The sequence below is a fragment of the Fringilla coelebs genome (assembly GCF_963513975.1).
Source record: "Fringilla coelebs genome assembly, chromosome: 16".
In the NCBI taxonomy this organism is placed as follows: Eukaryota; Metazoa; Chordata; class Aves; order Passeriformes; family Fringillidae; genus Fringilla; species Fringilla coelebs.
In genome coordinates this window covers 14,156,369-14,183,958 of record NC_140042.1, presented here as the reverse complement: position 1 = coordinate 14,183,958, position 27,590 = coordinate 14,156,369, and the positions used below count along the sequence as shown (strand labels likewise).

The window sequence follows — 27,590 nt, the reverse complement described above, 5'->3', positions numbered from 1 at the left end:
CATGATCTCCTGAGCACTGAGACCGTGGTGCTTCTCTATTTTGTGAGCTCTCCATGAAGGCTGGGTTTTCCTTCTGGATGTTCTTGATTGCAGATTTTAGGGGCCACACAGGAGTTGAATTTTCTCTGTGAAGCACAACCCATGATAACTCATGTGCTCTAAAGAAAGGTCGGATTTGCTGGTAGATCATTCTTCCTCCTCCCAAAAAAACCTGACAGCTGTTTTAAGAAGTTATTTTCAGGCTGGAACGTGAAGCTTGGAAGAGAACCAGGCTACTTTATAAACAAACTTTGCAGTCCTTGTCCCCCACATAAAAAGTACTCTATATTTTTAAGTTTCACCTAGTTGGTCGTATGTTAATTCTCTCATTTATTCCCCTCTTTTTATTTACTTCAATGTTTTGTAGTATTTGTGTGCCAATAATTCAAAAGCACAGTGGTGGATTTCATGGTGGGAGTTGTGATAGTGTTGCCAGTGCAATTTGCTGATATGAAATAGGAAAGGTGGGATTTGCAGATATTAGTAATATTATTGTTTCTAGCCATAGAATTGAAGAGCAAAACTGACCTCTGAGCAGTATCTCACATATTTTGGTGCAAGTTTCCAAGGTCCCATAGCACTGTGGCAGCTTTTCTCAAAATATTGTGGCTTTTTAAGATAATTTTTAAGTGTTTGTTTTCATTGTTCTCTTGCAACTGAAGATAATCCCTGTAGGCATTATGACTGCAAAATATTTTAATGGGATGGAAGCTGTTAAGGGAAAATACTTATTCCTAAATTTTCTTTTGTATTTTTAATTACCCATTAGATTGTATCTTCTGAGAAGTAAATTAGACAGGAATTTCATGATGGTATTTGGAGAAACTGGAAGGCAGTGGGGAAGTGAAAGCCAAAGGCATGGTGGGTTACAGTGTGAGAGAAGAGATTGTAAGAAGTTGAAATCTGCAGGAAACCAATCTGAAGCACTTTTTGGGAAGTGTTTTCTGTTTAGTCCTTGAATCTCAGAAGTTATTTCAATAGTAGAAGAAACATCAATTAAAGAGATGTGAACCAAATGGAGAGAGGCAAGTGGGTGGGATGGATGGATGGATGGATGGATGGATGGATGGAATCTAGAAAAGAGCAAGAAACTGAAGTTCTTGCAGTTTGAAGGAAAAAGCTCCAGAAGGGAGACATGGCCACGTTTTCCAGACAAGGAAGGAGTCACGGAAGGGAAGGAGCTGGAGCTGGAAGCCCTGTGCTTAAACTGCTGCAGGAGCACTGCCTTTGTGGGAGCACCAACACCTCCAGCAGGGGCTCAGGAGCTCTGGGGGAGCAGTTTGGGCTGTGGCCTTGGGGCTGATGGGCCTGGGGTGGTGAGAAGGGAACTCAGCACCTCCCAGGAGGCATTGGAGCAGCCATGGATCATAGGGATGGATTGCTGCCGTGCCACTGGGAATAACCACACAGTGTTTCAGCAAGAGGGCATTGCAAGAATTTTAATCCTCTTTCTGAATAATTTGAATAATTTGGCATAGAGCTGTTGCTGATTTACTGAGGTTGTTGTTTTGGGGTTTTTTGTGTGTTGTAAACTGTCTGGCTTGTCCAGGACACGGAATGAAAGAGAATTGTTCCACTCAAAGTAGGTAGAGATGATCTTTGCTGTCATCAAGAGCCACATGGAGCCAATGTATCGCTGGAGCTGTGCCTCTCCTCACTACTGGGATGGAGGTGGCCCAAGGAGCTCAGGGGTGCACAGATCCAGGTTTGCCCACGCAGTGCAAGCTGCATGTTGATATCATGGTACCTGTTTCTGGAAGGGAAATGTGCTGTGGAACAGATCCTTGTTGCCCTACCTCTGATGACAGCTGGCTGAGCAGAGCAAGGGGCTTCAGAGGGTTACAGTCTCTTTTTTCTTCTTTTCTATTTTAGCATTCAATCAGTCTCTGCTTCTCATTACCAAAGTTTTTCCTCTTTGTAGAAATCCAGCAGCCAATGATAATAATTTTTGTCTCTATATGCACATAAGTGTATAAATAAACCCATCGATCCAGTTAGTTCAGAACTGAAAGAAACACATCGCAAAGGAACATTCGGGGGTCGTTTTACTTTTGATGTGAAAACTTTTGGATGCTGCAGCCTTTCCAAATGCCTAGCCAGAAGCTGGATGTCGCTTTCCATCCTTGGGGCTGGAGCTGCAGGAGCAGCCCATGTCCCTTCAGGTGGATGTGCCAGCCCAGGGCAGCGGTGCCTGGAGCAAATCTGCCTGTTGTGTCTTCTCTTTCCATGTTTATCCTTGGCCAGCTGAGTCCAGGCCCAGTGCACTGAGCCAGGTTTGCAGAGCTGCTGATCTCTGCTCTGAAGGTGCTTTTGTTGTGGGTACACTTGAGTGATAAGTTTTTGTGATTACAAGTGTGTTTGTTGTTGGAATTTATTCTGCCCTGCTCTGCAGTTCTTGCATTTCCAAGTCCATTTAACTGGAAACTTCACTCACGCTGTCTAAACTTACAAAAGCAAACCAGATGTAGATATCTGGAAAAGTTTTTGTGTGAGCTGTTCTTTATGTAGATTTTCCAAAATTATGTTGCAAATGGTCAGATGAAAATGAAAAATAGGTGATTTGGGTGAAAATATGAGCCACAGTAAGAAAAGATCCATTTCCTCCTTGTGCAAACAAGAGCACTTGTGTATCATAAGACATTCTCAAATATTTTCCCTTTCTACTTTAAATTTTCCTTATCTACCTGTACAATTATATTTGCTTATCAGTAAGCAGGTAAATATCAAAGAATAAGAAAATAAATTTGATTTTTTGATTGAGACAAAGTTGGCAAGTGATGGAAGGGAAGCAGTGTGTGAGTGTTCTCTGAGGCTGCTGAGCCCTCATGGTTTATTGGTAATACTTCAGACTTAAAGCCTCTCTCAGCCATGGGGGCAGCCATCAAATCATTAATTTAATATTGTGTTAGCAGCTCCTCCTTGCAGTTATCTACAGGGAGACTAAATAAAAATACCTTAAAAACCCCATGTGACTAAGATCAAAATATCCTTAGGGGAGGAGCACTTCAAGGGCTGTTTTTAGGTACCGAAAACTTGAGACTGTCTTCCCCCTCCCTCCCGCACAGTTTGGGGTTTTGTGGTGCCCTTTTTTTGGTGGTTTTATTTGGTTTTTTTGTTGTTTTAGGATTTTTTTTTCAAATGAATTCTGTTTCTTTACTTAATTGGGAAAATTGTTGCCTTGAAGTACTGATTTTTAAGGGTCACAGCAAGTTTTAAGGAATTGTATTTTTTAGATAAATTTTTATCAGGGTTTTTATGTAAGGATTTCTTTGCATCTATTTTATTAATTTTTATACCTCTTTAATTTCCCTGTTAAATTGCACAGGGCCATGTTTATTACAAAAGGCTGCCAGTGTATGTTTGTATCCAGTTTCCTCAATAATTTGTTCTTTCTCCAAGTTTGAAACTTGAATCTTTTATTTGGTTGTGTTCAAGTCTGATGTAACAGTGCCAGATCTAATTATTTAAATTTCCCATTATAACCTTCTTACAATTTAAACAGTTTCTACAACACTGAACTTTCACAAGCCTCGAATTTCTCCAGGCTATGCCTTGCCTTTAATTTGCAATTTAAAATTACAGTGGGAGCTGTGTCCCTAACTCATTTTGATCTCTCCATCTACAGGTTGTGGAAACTGAGTTTTAAACTTGGATTGGGGAAGAAAAGGAAAGTATAAATATATTTCACTCATTTGAAGAAACCCTTGGGATGATAAGCACATTCCCAACAAACAGTGGAGAGAACTGGTGGCCTGTTTCTCCAGTCTCCCACTCCTCTGGGATCAATGTAACTGGAATAGAACTGAGATTTAGTCCAAAAATCTAAATCCCTCCTTCTCACAGAATCATGGAATCTCAGACTGGTTTGGGTTGGAGGGACCTTAAAACTCATCCAGTGCCACCCCTGCCATGGCAGGGACACCTTCCACTGTCCCAGGCTGCTCCAAGCCCCATCCAGCCTGGCCTTGGGCACTGCCAGGGATCCAGGGGCAGCCACAGCTTCTCTGGGCACCCTGTGGTGCTTTTGACAGAAAGGAGATGAGTTTTTAATTTCTCCATTTAGTTTCCAAGCTCAGTTTTTTCAGAATTGCTGGAGTTGCACATTGTTTGCTGGAGGAGCAGAGATGCCCAGCCAGGCTGGGGCTCAGGCAGTGGCCAGGATGCGTTTCCCTGCAGGATTTTCCATCACAGGAGCTTTTGTGTTTCCTGACAACCTTTGCAGTTTTCCCATGCCTGTAAAGCTTGTGCAAATAACTGACCAGCAAAGCTCTATCCCTACAGCTCAGCCTCCAGGCTCAGCACTAATGCCCTCAGGCTGATTCCCTCCATTCCTGCTGCTCACTTGCACTCTGGTTTTCCCCCTTTCTCTGCTGGTCCTTCCCCTCTCTTTTATTCAAGTAAGGAACCACATGGGAAAGTGCATTCACTTTAAGAGCCTGTTTCTCCTTTGCTCGTGCAGTGGTTGTGAACTCTGCTTGAGTTTGCCTTCATCAAAATGTCAGTTTTGCTTTGTTTTAGAAAAGATCAGAAGTTAGATAAGCATTTTTAAGTAGGGGAGGTAATTATGCTTTGCTGTTTGTAATATGATGCAGACACTGTTCAGCCCTGATTTCTTGGCCTTCCACTTTCCATGTAGATTAGAACTGTTGAATTTCCAATTACCCTTTGGAAAATTTGTTTTATCTTCCTTATAGAAATGTTTTTCTTCCATGCCTCCAGCATCTTACTTTTCCCCATTGCCCTTTTCTTCCTTCCAGTCTTTCCTTCCAGGTTTCCACACTGAGATTAAAGCCACGAAAAAGAGCTGGCTCAGTGTTTGATACAAGTGAAGAGCTGAAGCAAAGAAGTAAATGAAGGAATGGGACTAAGTAGGCAGGGAGGCTGGTTGGGATCCTGCTCAGCAGATCTGCTCCTGGACAGGTGTTCCTTGTTTATCTGCAGCTCATCTGCTACAGGGCTTTCCCACTTCCTCTGCTCTCTTGCTTTCTTCCTTGCAGTTGTATCAGTTTAAGTGCCCATCAGTTCAGAATTCCCAAGGAAACGGCCAAAAGCTTGATTGGAAACGGTCACAGTCATCCTTTAATTTTATACGGCCACCACGTGGGGCATTGTGCAATCTCAGTGTTGGTGGATTGGCAGTGAATTTCCAGGCCATTTGTTCTTCAAAATCCATTTTAGCTGGTTTTAATGGCACAAAAATTTAAATATACAAATGGAAAAGTGGCAAAGCAGCTGAGCCTGTCTTGTTCCTTTGCAGGAGAGGAGCCCAAATCCGGTGGGCTGGGAAGTGCCCGTAAACGGTTTTCAGTCCGTGTAGTTTGTTTAAACTCTGGGTTTATGAGACCTAAAATAGAGCAGAGGGGAAAGTAAATAATACAATATCCTATCTGGAGTGTTTCTTCTGCACTTGAAACTAAGTGAGTGCTAGGAGAGAACCATCAGGGTGACTCTGGGAAGACCAGCTGGACCAGGGATGGCAGTGCTGTTGGATGAAGCATGGGCTGCTTGCCCACTGCCTTCCCACCCCAGACCACAGCCACCAACTCTGGGCCATAAAAGGAAACAACTTTTCTTGTCAAAATACAGTTGCCTAGCCCATTTGCTTTCTGGGAAAAATGTCCAGTAACTGCTGGTACAGCTGTGTGATGTGCAGCTCTACCTAGAAACATTTCCTTACTCTGAACTTACTCGTTGGCTTTTCAGAGCCCATGTGGCAGGGGAATAACATGATGCTGCCAGCTGATGAATGGTCTCCATGTAGCAATGGAAAGCCTGGATAGAGTTTAAAGTTCAAAACAGTTTGCTTTTCCAAAAAAGGGGGTTTTTAAAATCAGAATAAATAATGTGAAATACCTAATTACTTGTGGAAATCGTGCATCTCTGCATGAAATTAAATTTTGCATAAAATGTAGCAAATATATTTTGCCTCATCACTTAATTTCTTACTTCATAATACTTTTCCTCATTGCTCTGATAGTTTTAAATTTCTATAAGCTCTTTAAATGATGCAAGAAAGTGCTCTGCTGGCACAACATGTAAACTAAGTGAGTGGAAAAGTAAATATTTAAGGCTGACATATTGAAGTATAAATAGCGGTTACTGTGTGTAATGTTTCAATTGTAAAACTATTTCTAGGACTCTATTAGTGTGCGCCATTGCTTGTTAAAATGGGAATGTTTTCTAAAAGCTGCATTTCTGTTTTGGAAAGTAGATCCTAAAGTGGTCACAGATCCGTCTCTGACATGGATCCCTTACGTGTTTGTCACTCGGCCCTGGAGAAGGTCTGAGCAGCACAAACTCATGGGCAGTGAAGTTCACCATTCTTGGAGGTTTATCCATCTATTGCAGGCTGGATTTGGTGCTGTCCAGTGAAAAAAAATGAGGAACATGGTCAGGTAATGGGAGCATGGCTGGCACATGCCAGGGTTGAGTCATTTGAGGTTCAGGGTTTCTGCCTGGCTCCAGCAGGAGCAGCATTCCCTGGGAGGCTGCTTTGGGGGGATGTGTGTGTTACCCCTCAGAGATACTGGAGTTAACTTATCTCAGACATCTCACTCAACAAGTGCAGTTTGGTTCTTCTTTTCTTTGGAACTTGATCTTTAGCATTTGTGTTTTGCAAGAGCAGGGAATTTTTCCTACCTTGTCCCACAGCCCCAGTCAAGGGACTCTCCTCTAGAGAGAGTCCTCTCCTCTAGAATTCCCAAATCCTTGTGGATTTAGGGAAGAGCCCAGTGGTATTTTAGCTCAGTTCTGTTCAACAGTAATGAACAACTTTCCTGTCCATTCTCTGTGTCAGGAGGGCTGGGTGGCTTCCACATGGGCACAAAAATGCAGCTTTTAGTGCTGTGACATTGCACAAGAGCTGTAAACTACTCAGAGCTAAAGTTTAGCTTAAGCTGAGCCAACCTGACATTTGAACTTAATGTTTAACATGTTTTGCTGTAGAAATAATGTTGTAGGAAGGCATCCCTCTGTTGAGAAGTTATTGTGGTAACAGGTATCAATGATCCTGCTGGTAACTGTTGCTAAATCTCTTGTATTTTGTATGGAAAACGGGTTTTTACCAAAAGTTTTCTGGAAGAGAATCATGTGAGTGATCTTGTAAATTTCAGCTTTTCCAGCTCTTAAAATAATGAGCATGAAATGCAAAAACTCAGTCTTGGATTGCCCTGTAGGATGTGAAGACACTGGAACCTTTCAGAATATTCCTTTTCTGAAATTTCTAGTTTGCTTGGGCCAGGTTAATAACTTTGTCAGTGGTTCTAAATCATTATTGTAGCCCCATAGACACCCCTGCTGTCTATGTCAGCTCATGCTTTCTCTGGTTGGTTTTTATTTAATTTATTGGGTTTTGTAATTTATGCAAAACGTGTTTATACATTTAGCAATAAAGAGTTGCTCTTGCATTCCCATACCGCTTCTCAGGAGAATACACATTTTTATTATTACCTCAATAGAAATAATTAATTTACTAAATTATTCCTTTATGTATTAGTTTTAGATCTAATATATAATTATACAATATTGTTAATCAAAATGAAGAACGTTGTCCCAAGTACTCTAAAAATGAAACAAAAAGCTCTCCATCCCTGTGAATTCTGGCTTCAGCAAACAAGGTAGAGAGATACAGCCCACAGCAGAAATGAATTGGTATTCAGGATAGGAGAATACCTAAATATTTTCTTTCAAAATGAGGTTTTAGAGAGTACTATTTAATGTCCCATCTTAGATACTTAAAAGTCTAAAAGCTTTGTTCAGAATGATCAAATGTGCTGTGCTGATGGTGCAATACAGATAATTCAGAGGCTGTTTAGCACTTAACAAAAGACCAATCCTGCCAACTTTCCTCTTAGATTTGTTCTCTCCTCCATTTGATGAGCTGCATTTCTTGCAGCCTACTGCTGCTTTTCCATCTCCCTAATTCCATAATTTATTTGCTCTCCCTCACATTCCAGAATCAGCATTTGGGAGCTGTGGAAGAGCAAGGCTGCCCTGCAGCTGCTGTGCAGCAGGGAGATACCCAGGGATCATCATCCTGGAATCACAGAATCAGCCAAGGCTGGGTTGGAAGGGACCTCAGAGCTCATCTCATTCCACACCTCCCACTGTCCCAGGTGCTCCCAGCCCTGCCCAGCCTGGCCTTGGGCACTGCCGGGGATCCAGGGGCAGCCACAGCTGCTCTGGGCACCCTGTGCCAGGGCCTGCCCACCCTCACAGGGAACAATTCCTAATTCCCAATATCCCATCCCTCCCTGCCCTCTGGCAGTGGGAGCCATTCCCTGGGTCCTGTCACTCCAGGTCCAAAGTCTCTCTCACCTTCCTTGCAGGTTCCCTTCAGGAACTGGAAGGGGCAGTTACATCACTCAAGAGCCTTCTCTGCTCCAGACTGAACAATTCCAATTCTCTCAGCCTTCTGCTTCTCTTAGCCCACCACAAGGCTCACCACAAGCACTTTTTACCTTCTATTTTTTTCTAATGGTGCTTTTTAAAATATCTTCTAGAGACTCACTTGCTGTGTTTTAAGCATTTTCACATACTTTAGTCCACGTGGCTGTGTGGAAACAAACTACTCAAATTCATTTAGGTAATATCTGTAAGCAGTACATTTAAATCCCATTTCATCTTTTATCACAGTTTGTAAATCTATCAGTAATTGATTAGAAATCAGTAATTGATTAGAAATATTCTTCAGGTATTCTGGATATGGTACAGTCAGGTACTTAGGGTGCTTGCTTTAGGCTTATTCCCTTCTTAGTGCTAAAAAAAAAAAGATATTTTTCTCCTCATAGTGCTGCCCATCATCCAAGTGTGTGAATGCTGGGGGTGAGAGTTTTCCAGTAGCTCCTCCCTGATCTCAGAGCTCAGGAAGGACCAGCTCACTTCCTGAGGTAGGGATTACTGATTTGACTTCTGTAAATCATACATATTTCTGCCTTTAGTAGCAGTAGCTCTAATACATTTGTATAATCTATAAAGCTTTAATCCCAACATGTTGTACAGGTTGTGCATAGTTGATTCTTATCTCACAATGTTATCTTGAGCAAATATTTAATTTCTTTTATCTCTCCAGAAACACAGAGTGCTAATTTATGATGCAGTTGCATTCAGGTTGAATCTTAATTTCATGTGTGTATCACTTAACAGATGCTCTGGGGAGTAAAGATTCCTATAATTAGGTTTGACATATGTTTTCATGTGAGGTGAAATAGTTTGCATGCTTCTAGAATAAATATTGACTAGAGCCTGGATTTATAATCCCAGTAAACAATTGGCCATGTGCTGGGAGCCCTCCATGCCAATGTAAGCTGTGGCTTTGGGAGCACAGACCCTTGTGATTCCCAAATATTGAGTCCTTCCTAATGGCCTTTTTTTGTTGTTGTTTTTGCTCCAAAAAAGGGCAAGATCAAAGTGCAGTCTGTTCTTTCCTGCCCTTCTAGATATACAAAACAGCTGCAAAGCACAATCAGCTATTGTAGTGATATGTGCCCCAGGTCTATAAATAGATGGAGAGCTGCAGGCTTGAGTTGTGCTGCTGCAGAGGCCAGGGGATTTTTGCTTGGGGTTACCAAACATTCCCTTGCTTGTTTGTGGTTTAGAACCATCATTTCCGAGGCTGCTGTATTCCAATTGAATTGGAATTCAAAAGGATTTTGCTGTGGAAGCTTTATGTGATTTCACTGTTTGCATTTTCTCCTTCCTTTTTTTTTGTTTGGTTTTTTTTTTTCTGCCCCAACACACTAGAATTTTGGAGGTTTCTAAAGGAAGCCAATTCAAATTCAAACGCAATAATTAATTTGCTCAACCAAAAAAAGAAAAAAAAGGTGGGGGAGTAAAAAAAAAGCTGTGATGTATAGCCCTAGGAGCCACTTTTCATTAAATTGTGCTTTAGCCTCTCCTCCAGCCTGGAAATGTGGAGTGAAACACTTGATGAGAGCTCTGTGTTCTCCTGAGCTGGGAGGTGGGTGGTGGTGTGTGAGTACTCTCTGCCTCCTGTGCAGGAGGGATCAAATCTGCATGGCAGAGCCTGAGCTGGCAGAGCTGTTCCCAGATTATGTTGGTTTTTTTTTTTAATTCAATATGCTGCATATTTTTTATTCATTATGTTAACTCAGAAGAGCTGTTGAGAGTGTGCAAGCTAAGGACTTGTTAGATGATGAGAGAAAAATTAGTGTATTTGGCAGAAGTGAGGTGTTGGAGATAATTTGGGTTTTGAGTATCCAGGAGGTGGCTGAAGCTGCTGCTGGCAGAGGTGAAGCAGACTTTAAACTGCTCATCTCTTTTCCAAACTCTCTCCTCCTGGAAAAACTATTGATTCCCCTTGCATTTCAACAACATTAGCACCTCACAGTATCAGTACTGCTGTCCTGCTTTAAATTTAAATGAGAGGGAGGGATAAAAATAACTCCTTTGGCATTTCACATGGATACTTTTCAGCTGTAACCTTCATGCTTTGAGTCAGGTGAACCAGTTCACCTCTGGAGTCTTTTCTCCTTTCAACAACAGGACCTGAAAATTGGATTTCCCACTGGGAATCAGGAGGTCTTGCCCCACACAGGCATCTCACTGCAATCTCAGTATATGTGGTCAGTGTTTTCCAAGGCCATGTGAGGTTACAGTGGAAATTCCTCAGAGCAGAGCGTGAATGTCTCATTTCTAACCTTCTAGTTGTTTCTGAAGAAACAGCACTAAGAATGTTCAAGGGAAAATGTTGAAAATGTTGAAATCTCAACTGAAAGGAATTAATATTTACCTGAATTCAAAAAATTCACCTAATATGACCTTTCTCTGAGAAAATTAGAGCATGAAATGGAATTTTAAAGTCAAGTATGACACAGACTTTGAAAACTTCTACCTGCCTATGTGTGCTGCATCAGTGACAGTGTAAACCAGAGGGGCACACAGCAGATCTTGGAGACAAATCTGATTTTTCTGTGGTTTTCTGTGTGGCAGCCATTTGATTTCTATTTGGTTTTGTTAAACAGCATAACACAGGCTGTTGAGGGACTTCTGAAGGTGCCTTGCCCAAACTTGGGCTCAGCAGAGGTTTGGAGCTGGGTTTTAGGCATCTCTCCCACTGTAACTTGTCCTCATCACATCCTGTCCTGGTGCTGTCTCCCCTGTGGAGAGCCTGGCTCTCCTCCTGCCCTCTTGGGTGGTTGTGCTTTCTCCTCAGAGCTCCCAAAGCCCAGCTCTGTCCTTACACACCAAGTGCCCCAGGCCCCTGATCATCCTGAGGTCCTCCCTGGTGTCACCCTCCCTGGTGTCACCCTCTCTGGTGTCACCTGCTGCATCTCTGGGCAGCCCAGAACTGGAGGTGGTTTCCCAAGTGCTGTTTTCAGTGCTCACTGGGATGCTCTCAGGGCTGAGGTCTCTCTGAAAAGCAGCCTGGTCTCTTGACTGCTCCCAGCTTGGCATTTTTTCCTGCCCCCCCCCCCCCCAGTTTGGTATTGGCTGTGAGCTCAGGGACATGAAGCTGTCATCCTACTCAGACTGAGATCTGCAAACTGAACTCTCATTCTGTGTGGCAAGGAGCCAGAACAAACCTGTGTGCAGCACTTGGTGACAAAAACTCCATTTGAGAGACCCCAGTATTTCACCTCATCAACTTCAAGCAAACAGACCTTTGTAAATCACAGCACAAAGAGAGGGGAAGTGCCAAACCTTGCTCTCAGATCTTGCTTTCAAGCTGAGACAGCCACAAGGAGAGAGGATCCCTTTCTCCACAGCCACTGAGGCTCATCTGTGTGGAGGCAAACACAGTGGGAGAGGCTGAGAGAGAAAATCAGCCTCCTTCCTGCAGATTGCACTGAGGATTTTAGCTGCTTTGGGAAGACCTGTGCTCTTCCTTAGCACAGATTTTGGTTTATCCCCTCTTTTTCAGGAAAAACATTTCAAAATGTAATTACAAGATGGATTCCATCTCTTCTCATTGGGGTGGAACAGAGGGAGTAAAAACATGCAGATCTGGAGGTGCAGAGGTCATCCATCTGATCACACACAGAAACAGAGGGAGGGAGGGAAAGGAGCATCTTTTGTTTTCATTTCCAGCTGCAGGCCCAGCAGGGGTGAGTGTGCTCAGCTGGGCACATCCCTGGGTGCACAAGGAGGTACCAGCCATCAGCAGGGTCCAGGAGCAGCACAGCTACATTTTATTTTTAATGATCTTTTTTTACCCTGAGGCTTCTGTGCTTGCTGCTTTGCTTGGGAGAGAAAGTGCAGCTTCCCTGGAGGCATGCACAGTCCAGGTCCAGCAGAAAAGATAAATGCTTTGCTTGTGCTGTGGTGCTAATGGGAGAGCAGACTTCAAATAATCAGTTTTCCTCTAAAGTAAACAACTTCTATGCTTCTGACAGAAAAGATGAAAAGCACGCCTCCTTTTAAAACCAGACCTTGCTCCTTAACACTGTGGCAGCTTTATAAATAAAAAAAGAAAATTAAAACTACTGTATAGGCTTGATATGAGAAATTCTTTCTAGGAAATACTGTATGAATTCCATATTCTGTATATTCCCTGTATTCTGCAGAGAGGACACCCAGCTGTTGTGTAGCACCTTGGGTACATGGCTGTGACTTAGTGGAGCCCTCCAGTAACTATTAGAAAAATATTTCCTTTCTCACTTTTAAGTTCATACAGTTCCCCAAGCAAAGTCTTGCATGAGATTCCAGTGACATGGATCAATGAGAAATTGAAATGTCCTTTCTTGGACTAGGAAACTAACTGAAAAAAAAAAAATTATGGGTTTAGCACAAAAAACCCCAAAGGTATAGGTTGGGTTTTGTGCCTGTAGGAAGATAATGCTCTTCATTTTGAAGCTTCATTTTCCTAAGAGCCGTGAATTGAGGTTTCCAGCCTAGGGAAGGTTCCCAATTGGAACAAACCCCATTGTATTAGCAATGTGTATTTCCATGTTTCTGTGTATCTTAATGTACTTATCATTCTGATTTTCTTGGTGTTTCTGAGATACCCTGTGATGGTGCTTTTTAAGGGAGAAAAATCTCCTGCTTATGATACCTGCAGCACTAACATGTCTTCCTTTCCATTAAAAAACTATTTTTACAACGTGTTTCTTCCCTTATTGAAAAGTGTTAAAATTACACAAGTTTGTTAACAAAGCTTTTTAGATTTAATCATTTAGGAGGGTACCTTTTATTGGGACATCAAATTCATCCGTGATTTATCAGTCGGTGATTAAGGAAGGAAAGTGTGCAAGAACAACAGGACAAGTGACATGAAGTCAGAAATCCACTCAGGAGGGCAAAATGTCCATAAAGAGCAGAGATCTCTCTGTACACACAGTGATGTGAAAACTTAGACTGGATTTTGGTGTTGGTGCCAAGGAATAGATGTACTGACCAAGCTGTGAGCTCCTGTAAATCATGCACTCTGTATGAACCATTCTGTGATATCAGTGGCTTTAATTTCAGTTTCCTTGAGGGAAGACATTGTAAATCAAATGGTGATTTTAGCACTGTGATTTTTTTCTGCTTTTTTGCTTTGCACCTCTGAGGTGTGCAGCTGCCTTGCTGTACTCTAGATAAGCTGTTGCTTCTAAACCAGCAAGAGCTCATACTGGTTATCTCAGGGTCATGCTGAAAAATGTCAAAAGTTGGTTATAAAATCCTCCCTTTACATAAAATAGTTTACACAAGTGCGAGGGTAACAAAAAGCATATTCTGTTTCTCATTCAAACAAGTTGTCTCAAATACTTTTGAAAAAGAAAAGAATTGCTTGTTATCAGATTAAAAAACCCACACTTTTTAAGATGAGTAAGCTAAAACCACTGTGACTCATCGTGTTTCTGAGAAACCTTGATCCCTAACCTCAGGGAAAGAGTAATCCCACAAAATACTTCATTCTTCATTGAGGAATTTTGGTTTTGAATGCTTAAATCTTCAAATAAGCCATGAAAGACTTCATTAGGCAAGTGATTCTGTGGAAGTACAAAGGAATTGGGCTATGAAGTTGTCTCTTCCAATTCTAACAGAGTTGTGGCAGCAAATGGCAGCAGCATCAGAGAGGCAAATACAGAGGTTAGGGAAATATTTAGTCTTTGTTGGATTTCTTTCAGTTGTTCTAAGAAGAGCCAAGAGCTTTTTTTTTTTTTTTTAGAGTTGATGGGAAAGGGGGTATTTTCTTTGTTTCTGTGCTTTTATTTGATCTTAATTCTTTATGTTGTTTTTTAAAGCTTTTTCTTGCCTAAAGGCTGCAAATAAATAGGTTGTTTTTCCAACAGTCTTTTCTGGAGACCCATAATCTTTACTTTCCCCAGTGTCTTCTATACCTCAAAGTGATTGAGAGTAACTCCACATCCAAATGAGAAGGGATGTAAGTTACACAGGGGCAGCCCAAAGCCCCAAAAATCAATCTGGGGGGACTGATCCCTAATTTCCATGGATCCCATAAATCCTGTTTATAGCCCTTGCAGGGCTGATCCCCCTTTGCAGAGACTGGAAAGAGAGACCAGACCTCTGTGATGATCTCATGGTTTAATACTCAGCTTGAACTTCCAGGTGGAGGGTGATGCAGGAATTTGCTTGGACCACAGTAAGTTTGCATACCAGAAACTTTCTGTCAATAAACCTGCCATCATTCAACCATAGAGAAAGCTTCCCTAAGAATAACTTTTTCCCCATTTCTTTCCAAGATGTGAAGTATTTGGCATATCACGAAACTACTGTCTCTTACGTGAGTTTATCAACAGATTACGCAGGCTGCTTCTCTGTCTGGCACGCAAGCACAACAGAAACATTATTTATATTGTATTTGTGGAGATTGGAGATTCCTCTTCCTAAGGGCTGGGAGATGGCTGAGTCAGTTCTGCAGTGAGATTAACTGCAGGAGATAGTGGGGCACTGTCTTTGGGTTTGGTTTTTGAGAGGAGATGAGTTTCCACAGGGAACTATCTATTTATACCAGCTCAGAGCCCACTGATTTTTCACCCCCGTTGTTTTTGCATTCCAGACACATTCCTGCACTCCCCAGTAATAACTTTTAGCGCGAGGGTTTGAAATGTAATCAGCTAGTTATTAGCACAAAGTCTGAGAATGTTTTTGCAAAGGATGAAGAAATCAAATATGGGCCATGAGCTGATGGAGGAGCTGGTGGTTGGGGGCTTGCTCTGGTATGAACTAGGCTGCCAGGACTGGTCCAAGTGCAGAGAGTAATAGTAGATGATTTATAGAATATTCAAACCTTGGAGAAACAGAAATGCTGATTTTACCCATGTCTGGTTTATGTCACTTGAAGGACTTCTCCTTGTTTGTCTGGTGGTGTTGGTATCTCCTTCACTCTTAAAGGTTTGAGTATCAGCACAAAGATTTGCTGCTGGGAGTATGGGGGTGGAGTCATTTCAAAAGAACAAATAGAATGTTTCAATGCATGTGCATTTAGAGAATGTTTCTTTAACTGTATGTGATTTAATGTCCTTCCCACTGGATAGATTTACTCACATGATGTAATGGTGATCAAGCAAATCTGTTGGGTAGCAAGTGACAATTCTCCGTATCTGTTTCTTTGGGTGTTCCTGTGGATACATGAAAGAATTCATTGCCTGTGTTATGTACTTTATGGACATGAATCATGTTATAATCCATCCTGTTGTGTTATTTGGCGTGCTGCTGCAGTGATCCAGCATTTGCAGTGAGTGCACAGAACCACAGGTTCACCTGTGGTCACCACACACGGTTTAAGGCTCGGCACGAGATACCTGTGTGAGCTCTGATGACTCCTGACCCAGGTGCTTGGCTCCTCTGTGCCGGGGGCTTTGAGGGATGGGCTGAAACCCTCAACAGCTGCTCCTGTGACAGAGAATTTGTTTTCTGTCCTTGCAGTTTTGGGAATGGGGGATGTCATCACCCTTTTTGCCCATCATGTTGTTTTCCAGAAATAAGAGTTGCAGTGAACTCCATTGGACAGTGATCCAGTGGGAGAGAGCAGTAGAAGATGTCCTAGAAGATCCAGGCCGGGTTGGAACTGGTCTAGTGAAGAAATCCTTGCTCATGGCAGGAGGCTATTTGAACTAGCTGGTTTTCAAGGTGCCTTCCAACCCACACCATTCCACAATTCCTGATTCTTGGTTGTGGTGCTTTCCTGACTCCTCAGAGTTTGGGTGCTTTGGCACACTTAGAGCCAGAGCTGAGGAGAGCAAGCTGGAGAGCACTGGAGGCTGAATCAGCTGTTGGAGGAGACTCTTCAATGAAGAGCTGGCCGTGCCTTTCCTGCACACTGCCAGGCCAAGAGCACGGTGTCCTTTTCACCGGGTCACAGGGCTGTCCTGCAGCCAGCCATCACAGCAGCCCCACGGCCTCGAGGGCCTGCTCCATGTGTGGCAACACGTGATCCCTCTCCAGGATGGGTTTGGTGTCATCTGGGTGGAAGAGATGCGTGCTGTGGATCCGCCCTGGCCCGCGGAGAGGAGGGCACGGTTCAATCCTGGCCTGTCAGGACTGGAGGTTGCCTCGGCGTTGTACACTGAGGAAATGGAAGGAATTTCAGAAACGTTTTGACTGTGTAAATAAACACAGTTCTGGCAATATTTCCTTTTTAACCTTGTTTTTGGACTTTCAGATGGTTTTTATTTTGGGGAATGATTATTTGTTTACAGTTTTACCTGAGGAGGAGAATAAACTGAAAAGCTGATCCTCTGCTTGGGGGAGACACAACACTCAAGCAGCTGTTCTGAAAAGAGCAGTGGCTCTGAAATTATTCTTATTTTGAGCTAGAAACACTGCAAATACTCAGTGGCTGAAGCTTGCCAGTTAAAATACAGCTGTATAGTGATACATACTTAGGTGGTGGCAGCTCTTGGGAGTTTCTTCTTCACCACCTCACCAGTGTTTATACCACTGTGAGATATTGTTATTCTGAAGTGCCTCCTGCAGCAGTTTTATTTGCATTAGCTTTATTTTTCAGTTCTGAATTAGTAACCATTTAAAACTGTCAACCACATGTAAACAAGTGGTGTGTAAGTTATGAATAACAACTTACCTGGAATTACAACTGCCTGTTTGGATTGCACAAGGCTCGGCGCTGGGGGAGTTGTGAAATGACTGAATTCACTACTGCAACATTATTTCTGTTTGTCTGCCTTCTTGCAGCCAATTTGAATAAATACCCTGGTGCTCACATGATTCCCTCAGCCAGTGATCATGGGGGGTTATTCTCTTTCTCATGCTGGCTTCCCAAGTGTTGGAATATGTGTGCTCGACTCCAGCCCATGTGATGAGCAACATTTTTTGCAGGCTTTGTCAAAACTGTGCTTGCTCACTGTGTAACTTGTCAGTTCCGACCAAAGATCTTGGATGGGGGAAGAAATACCATTATTAGCTGATCTAATAATAAAATGTGTTGAACAAGTATTTGGTATAAACATTAACTCTTCAAACTGTGCTGGTGGGCTCTGATGGCAGGTGGAAAAATGCTTGTAGAATCATGGCATGCTTTGGGTTGGAAGGGACCTTAAAGCTCATCTTGTTCCCCAAATATGCCATGGGCAGGGACATCTGCCACTGCCCAGGTTGCTCCAAGCCCTGTCCAGCCTGCCTTGGACACTTCCAGGGGCAGCTGCAGCCCAGGCCTCCCCACCCTCACAGGGAGCAATTTCTTCTCAATAACCCATCTAACCCTGCCCTTCTGTGACAGTGGGAAGCCATTCCTCCTTTCCTGTTTCTCCAGGCCCTTGTCCAAAGTCTCTCTTATCTTCCTTGCAGGTTCCTTTCAGGTCCTGAAAGGCCACAGTTAGGTCACCCCAAAGTTCTCTTTTCCAGGGAGAACAATCCCAAATTCCCCCAGGCTTTCCTCAAAGCTGAGCTGCTCCATCCCTCTCATCACCTTGGTGACCTCCTCAGGACTCACTCCCCACAGGTCCCTGTCCTTCCTGTGCTGGGGACCCCAGGTGACCTTTTTCTTTGCTTGGAGCACTGATACACAGACATATACAACTTTTTAAAAACCCTAAATTTTTAATGCAGGAATTATCTAAGATATGCAGATTTACTTCTTTTCATTTGATCCCTTAAGGACAAATCTTTTATGTCCTCTGAGTATGTCTTAAGGCTAATCAAGCTAATGAATTGTTGTTCAAGGTAACAACATGGAAGGTACTCGTGTTCCCCATGCAGAGCCCACCAGCTTTGCCCATGGATTTTAGCTGATTTGGGTTTTACTTCCCTCTGAAGCCCTGGAGCACGAGGGCACTGCCAGCCTGTGGGATTGCCCTGCTCCCTATAAAATGCTGATTAAGCATCCAGCTACCTGCATTATGCAAGAGGGAAAGAATTTGCCTGATCGTAGCCCTGTCAACACAAAGAGATTGCAGCAGTATAACAAAACAGGCTTCTAAAGTCTTGTTTAAATTGAATCTGGATTCTATTAAAAAGTGTTAGTCCAGAGAGCCACAATAGCTCACTCTGTTACCATGGGCTGAGCAGGCTCCAGTTGCATCAGACTATTGTTTTTTATTGGAGTCCTCTCTTCCATCCTGCACGTTTGTTATTCATTAATTCTAAAATATCAATCAAAAAGATAGGTGGCATCCTCTGATCCCAAGTGGAATTTTCCTGGGTGGGATTTTAATAAGCCTCTAACTGCTTTCACTGTGGCCTCATCTTTTTAGTTTAAAAGGAATGATTTTCCATTCTTGAGAGCCTGGAGCTAAGAAAACTTGCACCTAGAGCCTCTCTGACTTCTTTTTAATTCTGCCTGTGTGTAGCAGAGGCTGGTGCAGCCACCCATAGTTCCTGAGGTATGCCAGCTACTGTGTGGGAAGAAAATGTAATATATATGATGTCTTTCTGGGATGTTTGTGGCTTTGTATAATTGTCCTGTCTAGAGCAGTGGAATTTTTGTTGAGAAATCCTTATCTGTTCTTAGATCTCTGGTTTATAATGCTGCTGTTTAAATAAATTGTTTGAAGTCCTTGCCTTGGAGATATCTCCTGTGCCGTGTTCAGATTGCTTGTTTCCCTCCCACGGTAGTTTTAAGTTGGAAATGCTTTTTTGTTTATAATAAAAAGAAGTTTTAGAAGTATATTCTACATATCCCAAAGGATTGCTGCACTCTTTGGGTGATGTGGAATGTCAGAGCTTCCCACGTGTGCAAATTCACCAGGGAAACGTAGAGAGATCCTGCCCAAAAGCTTGGATAGCAGAGGCCAAACAGAAAGCTGTTCCCAAAGGCTTCCTCTGTCATCCTGCTGCCTTCCATGCTGCTGCCCTGCAGCAGGAATTTCAGGGATGGGCAGGGATGTGTGTCATGGATCTGTGTTGCAGAAGAGCTCCAGGGGCTGATCTGTGCCCTGTGTTTGACGTTGTGGAGCTGTTGGGGTTGGTTATCTGGCTGTCTGGTTTTGGGCTCTGAGCTGCTTTCCTGTCAGTGATGAGGGAGGAGAAAAAACTCCAAACCCACATTTGCATCCTGAAACTGGAAGAAAAAGACTCTGTAATGTCTTCAAAAGACTTCACAGTGTTGTGACCTTATCATTTTCCTTGAAGCACAGTCCTGAGCTGCCAAAACAGGCATTTTGTGTGTGTAAAGTGTATTCACACCTGCTTTACCTCACTGCAGTGTTGGTGAAGCACACCCACAGGATGGAGCTCTCCATCCCACAGCTCCCAGTTTGCAGTGGCTGCAGCAGGGAGCTGGACAATGGCTGCACTGGGGCTGAGTCTCTTGGTCTCCATCCCTGCTGCTCCTTCTTCTGCTCTGGCACCTCATTCCCAGTCCAGCAGTGAAATGCTGAATTCTAAATGGGCTGTGCCTTTATTACATTCAGTTTCTAATTCATTAATATTTCTGTTGCCAGAAAAGGTATTCTGTGGGAGGAATATAATAATTTTTGAAGTGTTTGGAGCCCCCTGCAAGTGCCATGCCCTCGTGTGCTTGGGTGACTTGTGCTTTGGCCACCAGCATTGTTCAAACGTTTCTGGTTCTCTTAGCATGCTTATTCCTTTCCAGGTGTTAAAATTAACACAGAGGGCAAAGGGATTGTCAATAAATGTGAAAAATAGTGTCAATAAAATAATAGCAAATGCCTTTTCAGGCGTGGGATTGCATCATGGAATTTGTTTTCGTGACCCAGACTGCAGGAGAGTTTACAGGATGGCTGAGCAGTGTCAGTAAAAGCCAGACAGTATTTTTACCAGTTAATCCCCAACATCCTAGAGCTGGAATTAGGGCCTCTTTTTAGCTTTAAATGTAGCAACATGATATATCTGCTAGGTTTTTTGAGGGACCCTTAGGACAGAATCTCTTCTCTGCAGCATGTTAGTAAATTTGCCGGACTTCAAGCTTCCCTTGCCCCTGGCAAGACTGCAAAAAAAACCCCAGGCTTACCTTTCCTTAAACCTGCTTTTCTCTGCTATTAAGATGACAAGCTGTGAGCTGTACTGAGGTGAAAAAATGAGTTAAAAACCCAGAGTCACTGCAGAGAATGGGCTCATCTGCTGTTCACTCCCAGGCTCTAGTCAGAGGCACTTGGGCACCAGCAGAGCTGGTAGAGCTGAAGGTAAATCAGGGCAGTCATAAAGCCCAGTGTGGGGATCAGTCTCTCTTCAGCCTCTTTCATCTGCCAGGAGAGTTTAAAAAAAAAAAGTGTATATATATATATATACATATATATATATATTCCTCAGCCATCAGTGGCAGTTGGACCGGTGTGTTTGAGCTGCCTGTATGTGCTGGGTTTGCCCAGGCCTTTTTCTGCTGTGTTTTTCTTTTGGCTGGGTTATTTTATCTCACCCAGGTGAGAAGAAGATGAAAGACACTGAACAAGGATGGATTACCAGCCTGCAACTTCCTTTCTGCAGCTTAGCTATAAATGTAAATTGTGGGTTTGGGTCCAGAAATCCCCACTTAAAACTGGCAGATGTTGAATACCAAAATTACACATGTGTTGTTGATCAGCATTTTCCAAACCCACTGTTGTCTGTTAGAGGATCAAAAGATCAAAAATAAGTATTTTGCTAAACAAAGGAGGCATAAGGGAAACAGCAGTTTACCATAATGCAGAAGATGCCTCTGGTTTCTCTGCTCTTTGCAGCTCTTCCTTGGAGATTATGGGGATAGGTTTGGGGCTTTGGCTTTTTTGAGTTTCTTTTGTCTTTCCAGTCTATAAAGTTCTGTTTCTTATTATCATTGTTTCTGCTTTCCAGAGACCTAAGATAGCAAGTTGGCTCAGAAATTCTCTTTCTCATTTTAGCCACAGGAAATGTTGCTCCATACATTCAAAGTGCTTTTCCAGGTAGGCTTGTTTGGAATCTGAGTGGTTTGGGTTCCATGCTTTTGTTTGCACTGAGCTGGAAGTGGTTTCTGTGGGTTAGAGGGTAGGACTTGCCTCATTGCTTTGCAGGTTGGGGGAAATAAATTCAATTTTTTATAGAGTCATCCAATGTCCTTTTGTGCAGTCCTGCAGTGTGAGTGACACAAGGCCTGCTGTATAAAAGACGGTGGTGTGGTTCTGGCTTCCAGCTTTATCACTGAAATATCTGCAGATAAAATGCTGGAAATCTCTTAAGGGTATTTTTAGGGCTTTTAAATAGAAAAAAAAGCCTCATGAATTATTTTTTCATGTCATTCTGCACAGCCTTCATCAGAGCAGTTGGATGCTTTGTGTTTACCTTTACTGGTGCTTGCCTGGCTGTTTTTCAAGAATGGATATGATGATGTGGGGTCTTTGGGGTGTATTTGATCTTGAAGTGTTCAAAAACTGCTGTGTGTGATGTTACACACACCCCATTGGGCAGGAGGAGTAGAAATAGGTAAGCATTTTATAGGGTTAGGAGAATTAACATAAAACTCTTCATTAATTGTGTCTGTGGGGGAAATAGATTTGTAGAACATTTTTAAAGGCTCACATAGTATGCATTTGTATGTAAACTTTTGAGATAAATGTTTACTGAGAAATGCTATAGAATAAGACAGACATTGTTGAGAGAGAAATAGAACTAGAAACATGTTTCAAAAAACAGCCTTGTTAAAAAAACTAAATACTTCAGAGAAATAGAGCTATAAAATATATAGTAAAATAATTACATATATACAATAAATATATAAATATATTAAAATATATCATAAATAACTACTATATATATAGTAATTAAGAAATAACTTCTAATTGTAATAATGTGAATGATAACATCTGTATTGTCTCACCCTTCTCATGAGACTAAAAATAGAATAAAAATTTTTTAAACCCCTCTCAGTTACCCCATCTCTAAGTCAAAAAATAACTTCATCCAACATGTGGGAAGAAATCTGCTGGCTTTGGTGGCAGGGCCCAGGTTGCTGTGAGCATGAGGAGGACAAGAGGAAGGGCAGGGCAGGACAAGGGCTCCTGGTGGCTCTGCAGCCCCGGCCACTCTGCTGGCACTGAGCATCAGCCCAGCTGGGAGGGAGCAGGCTGGGCTCTGGGGCTGCAGGAAAGATGAGAGAGGAGGGATTCACAGAATCCACGATCACTTAGGCTGGAGTAACCCTCCCAGGTCAGCAGGTGCTGTGTGTGAGCAGTCCCCTGCAGGCAGACACTCGGTGCCATCCCAGTCATTCCTGCAAACACCCGGGCGTGGTGGCTGCACCCCGTCCCTGGGCAGCCCCTTCCAGTGCCTGACAACCCTTCCGCTGAAAAACGTTCCCTAATTCCCACACTAAACCTTGAGTAGAGACAAAACAACAGGTTTTTTGTTGTGGTGTAAAATCCCAGTTCCCAATTCAGTAGATGAGAGTGGTGTGCTGGGAGGAAGGAAGAATTTTCTGTGAACTCCCTGGCTGTAATAAAGTGAGAAGACAGTCCCCATAAATACAGATTTGGCAGCTGTTGAACTTTAAGAATGAGGGAGAATATTTCCTACTGGAAATCATCTTTAGATTCAGCAGCAGCTTGGACCCAAGGACACTAAAGCTCCTGGACTGGTGGTTTGTGCTGTATTATTTCTTGCATGGACATTAGGTTAGTGCCTGAAGATCATTTGGGCTTTGACAAGGGAAAAAACCAAACCAACCAGCACAGAAAAGTGAGATGCCAGAAAAGACTGCTATTAGAAGTAAATACATTGATGGGATTTTTTTTAGTTATTATTTGCCAGTCCTGTTACATTCCAGAAATCACAGTTAATAATTTATTTCACAGAGCAAGTCAGTCTAATGAAATTGTGTAGCAGCTCCTTTTATTGTGTGAGGAAACCTCACCACTGCTCTGTGTTTCCTTTCCCTAGAGTGGCAGTGCCTGAATATCAGTGTTTTCACTCCCAGGTTCTTGATCAAGTGCAAAGATGTCTTTAAGAGGCATGGAGGAAATGTTTTATTGTCTTTGTAAAAAGAGAAAGCAAAAAGCTGATGGATTGCAGGGAGGCACAACCCAGAAATGAGTTATCCATCAGTTCAGAAAGGAGCTCAAACCTGAGATATGATTAAATGGTTAAAGCATGGAGACTGCAAGAAAAATATTGGAAAGTTAAACAGTGAAAGAGCAGCATTAACATAAAACTGTTTGGTCAAAAGGGTTGTAATCAATGCAATTTGGATTTTATTCCATCAATATAAGGAATATTGCTGTCTCCCAGTACAGAGGGGGATGCTCACCTGTTAAACTGCCCATACTGCAGCTAAAAAGGTGAAGTGATCCATGGAAGGAGGGACAGGGGTGTATGAGAAAAGTGGGATTATATTTTGGTTAAATGAATCTGTAAGGCTGTGACTGAAATGTTGCCATTGGTTTTTAGTGTCTCTTCAAATCAGTGCTAAGAAGGTTTCAAAAGAATTTGAATTTCCTTACCCAGAGACATGAGAAGTGTAAAAATGTTTGCTAGAGAAAGAAGTTTTCCTGTGTGCTATCAACAGAGGGGTAAAAAATTTCAGTTCCAAACAGGTGAAGCATCAAAAATTGAAACTTGAATATTTTGTCCAAGAATTTCTTATCAGTATTTGTGTTAATCCCTCATTTCCTCTAGGAAAAGACATCCTGTCCTAAACAGATACATGGAGGGAGGTCCTCTCCTAATGTAAAAATCAGATTAGATTGGATAACAGCAACTTCTGACCTGAAATAGTGAGGATAAATGAGCTGAAAGGAAGGAATAAATGACTGAATGAAGGACTTGAAGGATCAGAACATTTTTCCTCTTCCTTTCCCTGTTCCTTCCTGGCAAGTAACTTCCCACAAATTATATGGGCTGCTTTTCCTCTGCAGGCACTGCTGGGGATGGGGATTCACTCCAGGGCTGCTCTGGGTGTCCCAGGGGATGGCAGGAGGGAGCTGCATCCTCTCCCTGTGCTCCTGAATCCCCTCTGCTCATGGCAGGAGGGAGCTGCATCCTCTCCCTGTGCTCCTGAATCCCCTCTGCTCAGGGCAGGAGGGAGCTGCAGCCTCTCCCTGTGCTCCTGAATCCCCTCTGCTCATGGCAGGAGGGAGCTGTAGCCTCTCCCTGTGCTCCTGAATCCCCTCTGCTCATGGCAGGAGGGAGCTGCAGCCTCTCCCTGTGCTCCTGAATCCCCTCTGCTCACAGCCATTGGCTTTTCTCACGCCACCATAACCTGGGGGAAGCCTGAGATGTTTATACACAGCCTTATTTATAATAACTCCTGTTTATTTTTGTGCAGACGGAAAAGAATTTGTGTGTGAGCACATGCATATGATTTTTTGTTGTTATTAGGAGTGGTTTTTAGTGGTTGGGGTGGATTTTCTGTTTTTATAAGTTCAGAGAAATGCCAGGGATCAAAGAAAGGCAATCTGAAGGAAGGAGCCAAGTAGAGAGACTCACTAATGCTTCTAAAATTCCACAGTAGTAGGACTAAGAAACCCACAGTCGTTCTATGAAGATCTCATCTGTTATTATTTTGTCAAAAATACACTTTGCAAACACTGCCATGTCAATATTCAAAGTAGATGACTTCAAGCAATGAGTGTTTTGGCTCAGTGTGCAGGAGCTGTTATTCTTTATAACGCTTACAGGATCTCAGACCTTGAAGAGCAGTGAAAGGAATGGTTTGTGTTCCTCAGAGAAACACGAGAGAGCTCGGGTTTTTTTTCCAGGGCAGAAAATATTACTGTGTTAAGTTGGTTTATTGGGGTTGTTGTAGCCTGTTCCCTGTCTTTGCTTCCAAGAACCACCTCTGGAAAAAGCAGAATTGCAGGTTAAAGCTTGCCAGAGGACAGATTTGCTATCAGGCACTTTGAGGTTGTGCTTCAGCATTTATTTTGGATAAATTTCGGGGTAGGAAGTGAGTACAAGATTGATCTTGGCCTTTATAAATAGCACTACAGGCACCTCATATCATTTTCTGCATTGCCATGTCTTGAGTTACTTTGTTGCGCAGCAACACAGACCAAAAATTGCATTTTCACATAAAATAGCAGCTCCTCTATTTATTCATTCCTTATTGTCATGTTACTTAATTGATTTCAATGTGCTGGTGTGGATGTTTTTCACTCCCTACACTGCTTGTGTGGAAAATGACAGTGTTGGTTGTATTAATTCCCTGGAAATGTCAAAGGAGGAAGAACACTTTTCTCAGATGATGCATTTTAGTTACACCAGTACAGTTCTACTCAACTAATGTCCCTTTTTTGTACCAAAATATTTCAGACTCGGCCTGGAAGGTGCTTTGTGAAGTGTCACAGAGTTCCAGGAACACTGAAGCAAATGGAGTTTTCCCATCATAAGGATTTAATAACAAACAAGTATTAGCTAGGCCACATTAGCAGTTTTGTAAAGATGAAAGGTTCTTACACCTCTTCTTTTTCCAAAACTTTACAAAAATAACCTTTTTCTCCTTCTAGCTCTCCTGTTGGCTCCATACAAAACGCATGCAGGATATTGGTTTTTCTCTTTCTGTCCCAATTCAAATTACCCCTTTTGAGTAACACTCCCTCTGCAGGGATGTGGTGGGGCTGGGGAGCACTAGGAGGAAATACAGAGATTTTCAGAGTCCTTGGTGCCAACAACCAAGCATTTCAGCCTGGAGGACAGGGTGGCTGCTGTTGATGTGCTGTGGGCTGGTGGGTTTGCCAGGGATGGAGAGGACCAGGTGGGGAGTGGGGTCAAGGAGCTGGGGCAAGACTGGATTCTGCTTTCCCAAATCCAGTTGCAATGTCTGGTGTGTTGTAGCCTTTCCTCCTTTTCCTCCTTTTCCTTGGTGTGGAGCTCAAACTGGGGATAATTTTACTGCATGCAACAAGATTGACAAAATAATTTTCCTGCACAGCTCAGTGAGACATAAAAAGTGCCTTTTCAAAAGTACAATAAACAAAGAAAAGATGTTTGTGTAGGAAAAAAATTGGAGGAATAATAGGAGTAGGGAAATTGCTCCTGTTGCTTTAAGGTAGCTTTTAAAAATAGGAGCAGTCAGTTAATGCTCCAGCCTTTACCACAGTAAACATATAATTGTGAGCTGATTGTGGTGAATTCCTCAAACAACAGCACCCATCAGCAGAAGTCTGAAGGAGAGAGCTCGACATCTGGAAGCCAGCAGCAGTCAGGATTTTATTAAGCAGCACTGCCAAATAAAATCTGAGCACTGCTATAAATGATATAAATATAAAGATTGGCTATGGTGTAACATCTCGAGATGCCAGCGAGTGTGCCTGGGTTTGGAGCTCTGGGTGAGAGCAGCAGAGCTTTCCCAGCAGCTTTGGAGCCTCAGGGGGACATGGTGGGTAGGGATGTGGCTTCCTGTGCTGCTTGTCATGTTCAGGAACTAAAGCTACAAGTGGAATAAAGAGAGAAACTGCAAAGTTGCTCTCAGTGTGCCTGGGTTATTTTTATTGGAAAGGTTTTGGCCACGTACAGTCTGTGTTGTGTATTACAGACCTAAAGGGAGGTTTATGGAATATGATTTTCTGTCTGTGAAGGAGGTTATGCGAGAGTGACCTTATCACAGGGAGCAGGAACCTGCCCTCTTCCTCAGGCTGCAACTTGACACATTTATTTCCAGTGCTCACCCTGTGGATGGAGCCAATCGAATGGGTCGATGGCTGTGACAGCCCTGTCTGGCTGCACTGGGAGCCAAGTCTCAGGGTTAGGGAGGGGATGCAGAGCTGACCCAGATGGGACCCAGCAGCCATCCCAGGAGCCTGGGGCAGGGAGGGTTTGGGGCAGCATCCCCTGGGAATGTGGGCTCTGGCACCACAGACAAAGGAGCACGTTGCCCTTGTGCACACTGGTGCCCTCCACTCCTTCTGGGGGACGCTGATGCCCCTCCATGCTGAGCAGGACATTGCCCATCCAGGGGCAATCAAATGAACTCCTGTGAATTCAGAAAGCCGTGATTACGAGCTCCTTCTCAGGCTTTGTGTCTAGAAATAGCCCAGAACACCACGGCACAAAGTTCAAGGATGTAAAAGAAGTGCTGTGTTAAATGAAATTCTGATCTTTCATTTTTTGAACAGGTTTTTGATACAGCTCAGCTTGATACAACCTGCTATTTACCAGCCTGGCCTTTAATATTGGATCTGCTTTCCAATTATGCTTCAATTCATACACCAGTTGCAGAGGGCGTGTGTGGGTGTACGTGCGAGAGAGGGAGATTGATTTTGTTCTTTAAAAATGTGAAGTCTGCA

General features: G+C 42.9%; 1 protein-coding gene across 1 annotated transcript in view; it reads left to right on the top strand.

Moving 5' to 3' along the window:
• ADCY9 (adenylate cyclase 9) overlaps positions 1 to 27,590 on the top strand; it is a 90,428-nt gene that overhangs the window by 16,644 nt on the left and 46,194 nt on the right. The window lies entirely within an intron of this gene.